Source organism: Tupaia chinensis, unplaced genomic scaffold, assembly GCF_000334495.1.
Source record: "Tupaia chinensis unplaced genomic scaffold, TupChi_1.0 Scaffold144991_2, whole genome shotgun sequence".
Classification (NCBI taxonomy): Eukaryota; Metazoa; Chordata; class Mammalia; order Scandentia; family Tupaiidae; genus Tupaia; species Tupaia belangeri.
In genome coordinates, this window is record NW_006204851.1 from 3,878,309 (window position 1) to 3,883,990 (window position 5,682).

Below are 5,682 nucleotides of genomic sequence, written 5' to 3' on the forward strand. Positions count from 1 at the left end.
CCCCGAGGTAGCAGAGATAGGCATATATACCAAAATGTTTATTTACTCTGAAAAATAAAACCAGCAAATCAACATTCAACCCCCTGAAACTAGAACAAATATTCAATGTGCACAACATAATGTAATATTCAATGTTGAAGATGATGAATATGGTTGTATCCTTGATTTGATTATTACACATTGTGTACATCCTTTGAAAAAACTAAACTGCACTCTGCAAAGATTTCCAATTATGATACATAAATCAAATTTAATTTTAAATATAAAGCTAGAATGCTTGTGTCCTTAGATTGATACAGTCTCTCCCCATGTTTGAACCAAATTATTAGATTCAAAAATATTTGGATGACTATGAAAGCAGAGCAGTGGAAGTGCCACAAAGGAAACTCTCATCCCTGAAAAACATTTGGGTATGCATTGTCCACATCTCACTCTCTGGGCTTAAAGCTGACTCTCCTGTTCACTGAGTCTCTCACTAAACAGCATGCTGCATAGTTTATAGTTTCCAAATGGGATAAAATTCAGTTGATTATGTGTTCATTTAATTTAATTAAAATCACAGTCTCTCCTTAAAATCTCCTTAGAACATTAAAGTTTTCAATGTTCCCAAGCTTTTCTAAGTCACCTATTTACACAAAATATTTTCCTTTTCAAAATGGCTATTCACACATTAGTAGTAGATTTCATTGAGTTACATTTCAGAGGAATATCTTATTTCTTTATTTGTCTTGTCTCTAATCCTTATGGATCAACTCACAATAATCACTACTAATAAAACTGGAAGTGATGGTATCCTCAAATCTATAATATCTATGCATCTCATCTGCCTAATTTTAAGAGTTTGACTTGTGTGTATTATCTGGACGATTTCTTTAGTTAGTTCATGTTGTTAATAGTTGATAAATGTATATAAGCACATCTCATTTTACTGCATTTTGCTTATTGTGCTTCATGGATATTGTTTTTTACAAAGTGAAGGTTTGTAGAAACCCTGCATTGAGTAAGTCTATCAGCGCCATTTTTGTAACAGCATGAGATTGGTTCATGTCTCAGTGTCATATTTTGGTAATTCGTGCTCTATTTTAAAGTTTTCATTATTATTATATGTGTAATGGTGACCTGTGATCAGTGATCCTTGATGTCACTATTGTAATTATTTTGGAGAACCACAAACCATGTTTCTATAAGACGGTGAACTTAACGGATACATGTTATGTGTTCTGATTGCGTCATCAACTGACCATTCCCCTGTCTCTCTCTCTCTTCTTGGGTTGCCTATTATGTGAGACACAGAAATATTGAAACTAGGCCAATTAATAACCTTACAAGGTTCTCTAAATGTTCAAATTAAACAGTCCCATATCGCTCAATTTAAATCAAAAGCAAGAAATAATTAAGCTTATTGAGGAAGGCATGTCAAAATCCAAGATAAGCAAGTCCCTAAACAGCTAAATTGTGAATGCAAAAGAAAAGTTCATGAAGGAGATGAAAAGTGCTATTCAAGTGAACACAGAAGTTATAAGAAAGCAAAACAGCCTTATTGTGCATAAGGAGAAAGTTTCAGTGATCAGGATAAAAGTTCATATGAGGCACAACATTCCCTTAAGCCAAAGCCTGATTCAGAGTAAGGCCCTAACTCTTTAAATTGTAAATAATCAAATTGCAATATTTAATTTGAAAGCTAAGAGAGGTTAAGAAGCTGCAGAACAAACTTGTGAAACTAGCAGAGATTGGTCCATGAGGATTAGAGAAATAGGCCCTCTCCATAACTTAAAAGTGCATGGGAAAGGAGCAAGTGCTGATATAGAAGCTGTACTAAGTTATCAGAAGATGTAGCTGAGATCATTGATGAAGGTGACTACACTAAATAACAGATTTTAAATGTAGATTAAACAGCCTTCTGAAAGAAGTTTCTATCTAGGACTTACTTGGCTGGAGAAAAATAAATGTGAGACTTTAAAGCTTTAAAGGACAAACTCTTGTTAGAGGCTAATGCAGCTGGTGACTTCAAGTTGAAGTCAATGATTTTTTTTCGTTTCAAAAATAGTAGGATCTTTTACAATTATGAGACATCTACTCTGCCTGTGCTCCATAAATGGAACAACAATGCCTAAATGACAGCCCATCTATTTACAGAATAGATTATTACTTTTTTTAAAAAAGAAGTTTTTGCTTTAGGGCACTTGTACTGACAGGAAAAAGAGAGAGTGAGACAGAGATAGTGAAAGGGAAAGTGAGAAATCACCTCTCCCAGTGGGGATGGCCATCCTGCAATCTCTTCTCCTCCATTCTCCTCCCTGGATTTGGGCACACACACACTCATGTCCAGCACATGTTTCAAGCCACTGGATCTGGGACTCGAGCTATGGTTGACCATGTAGGAGTCCAACATAACCACTACACCAAATTTATTAAAATTTTTAAGCCCAATGTTGAGACCTACTGCTCAGCAAAAATATTTGTTTTCAAAATGTTACTGCTCATTGATAATGCTTTGGTTACCTAAGAGCTCTAATAGAGATGTACAAGGAGGAAATGGAGGAAACTATAAGAGAGCTAGAATTCAAGGCAGAGGCTGAAAATGGGAATGAATTGCTGCAATCCTGTGATAAAAATAATGGATGAAGAATTGCTTCTGAAGGATAAGAGAAAAAAAGTGGTTTCTTGAGATGAAATATATTCCAGAGGAAGATGTTCTGAACATTATTGAAATGATAGCAAAGGATTTAGAATATTTCATAAACTTTGTTGATAAAGCAGTGGCAAAATTTGAGAGAACCGAGTTCAATTTTGAACAACATTCTACTCTGGGTAAGATGCTCTCAAACACTATCAAATACTACTGAGAAATCTTCATGAAAGGAAGATTCAATTGATTCAGTAAACTTCACTATTTTCTTCAATCAAAAAATTGCCACAGCCACTCTAGTCTTTAGCAACTGTCACCTTGACTGGTCAGCAGTCATTAACATTGAGGCAAGACCTTCCACCAGCAAAAAGTTCATGAATTGCTGAAGGCATAGATGATTGTTAGCCTTTTTCTTTAGCAAAAAAAATTTTTAATTAGATATGTGCCTTGTATTTTAAATGCTATTGCACAATTAACCTATGGCATAAACATGTATCTTTCATATGTATTGGGAAACCAAAGAAGTTTTATTTTAGATTGTTATTTGCACTTGAATTTTGTTTATTGTTCATATGTACTTATTTTTAAATGGTAAATAGTCAAAATGCAATATTTAATTTGTAATAATTATCTAAATGTATATAGATCATGTGTTTTGTGACTACATGTCTTCTCTTAACATTACCTTGTCAATATTAAGAATCCTTTGAGAGATTTTTTTTATGTTTGTATTCTCTTTAAATAGTGGCAATAAGCTAAAGAGCCTGTAAAATTCTACCTGAAGTACATGTTCAAAGGCTGCACAATGTAACTCTGGATGGCTTACATTATTCCAATATTAGCTCTGTTGTGGTCACCTGGAACTGAACCTGCCTGCATCTACATTGGCAATTTACTGTGGACAATAGATGTTATTAATTTCTGAAAGTTATAAAGTACATTAATCCTATAATATAATTGAATATAAAGACATCTCAATATATCACTAGTTATTACGAAGAACATTTTTGTATAGTACAGATTTCTCTTGGATGCTATGCAATAAATTATAGTTACTTAAATGTTGAAGTGGCTCATTCCCAGGATATCTTTCTTACACAAATGCTTTCAGTTTATACTCCAAATACAGAATACCAAAATATTTCTGTGTGTTGTCATGATGATTATTACATGGTTATCAACTCTGAAACTTCTCCATGGTCAGTCTTTACACAGATGGGTATATTCCAATTCTATTTAATATGTCTCTGAAAGTCTTTCTTCTTTGTTGGTGTGTATTTTAGGAAAGGTAAACTAATTTATATTAACTTAAGGAAAATAATTCATGGAATGTATGTACTTTAGAGTTATTGAGGTCTTGATGATTACTCTGTCCAGTATGCATGAATCAGTTTTATTATCACCTAGTAAGTAGTCATTCAATTTTCACTCAAAGACTTTCAGTGATGAAACGTCTACTCTTTCATAATCGAACCATTCCATATATTAATTATTTAATTGTCAAAAGTTTTACTTCTGATTGGCTAAAAAAATACCTCTTCATAAATTCTTTTTTTTTTTTTTAGAGATTTTTGTAAAAGGGCATGTGTGCTCACCAGAGAGACAGAGAGAGACAGAGAGACAAAAAAAAACATAAATTCTTTTTTTTTCTTTTAGAGATTTTTGTAAAAGGGCATGTGTGCTCACCAGAGAGACAGAAAGACAGAAAGAGGGAAATCACCCCCCTTGGAGGATGGCCACACCACAATTCCTTTTCCTCCATTCTATTCTCTTCTTGTGATGTTGGGCACAAATATACATGCACCTGGTGTGAGTTTTAAGTTGCTGGGTCCAGGACTCAAGCCATGGTTGACTATGTGGAAGTCCAGTGACCACTAGGCCATCTGCTGGTCCCACCTCTTTGTAAATTTCACATATTGATTTTAATTCTGTAGTCTGGAGCAATATAGAGGTAAACTCCAAAGAGTTGTTCATACCCTAGAAATTAAGAATGCAATTTTTTTGGGCCAGCAAGTAATATCATTCATGGCTAAGACACTGGACCCCCATGTAATCGACCATGATCTGAGTCTTGGACCAGGCATCTTGAGACTCACACTGGGTACATGTGCGCATGTGCCCAAAATCCTGAGAGGAGAATGGAGGAGAAGAGATTGTGGTGTGGCCATTCTCCTAGGGGATGATTTGTCGCTTTCTGTTTCTGTGTCTCTTTAGTGACCACATGCTCACTATAGCAAACATTTCTAAAAATAAATAAATAAATACAAAATTTGGAGAAAAGTAAAACACTGATTCCCAAACTCAGTAGATAATATTTGCATTTTTCTGATGCTTTGGATGATCAAAGCCACTGCATTAAAATACACACACGCACACACACACACACACACGCATTTTTATTACTGTTTGTTTAAATGTAAATATCTATTACTTTTTTTTAAAGTCAGTAGCACCTATTCTGGACTTAAGCATTCTGTCCACAAATGTGGGATAGCTTTTCATTTATTTATATCTTTATTAATTAATTTGTGCAATATTTTTAAATTTTCAATTCAGAAGTTTTATTATTATTATCATCATCATAATCTTCTTTATATTACATTGGGTTACATATAATTTTACAGTGTATTACATTGCTTTTTCAAAAGGGAATGCCATGCATGTCAGTCAATACAGAGACATTAATCTCCCCACTTCATCATTCAATATCTTTTCTATGTTTTTTCCAATCATCATTATTATTCTAATTATTTTTTAAAACAGTCAATCACTATTTCTCATTTTGCTTGTAAAAAGACTTTACCCATCATGAAATACTTCTCAGACCAATCCAGTTGAGAATACTATACATGTCATCACCAACAGGTAATAAGCCCTATCGCTTTCTCACTAAAGTCCTGCCTCTATTGTTCTCTTGCTATCTTTCTCTATCTTCTTCTCCTCACCCCTCTCCCCCATTCCACATTGTCCTATTCTCGTTAAGTACCTTCACTGCTTTTATGTTCTCCAATTTTTCGCTCTCTACCATAGAGTGTGGATAGTCAGTATATATT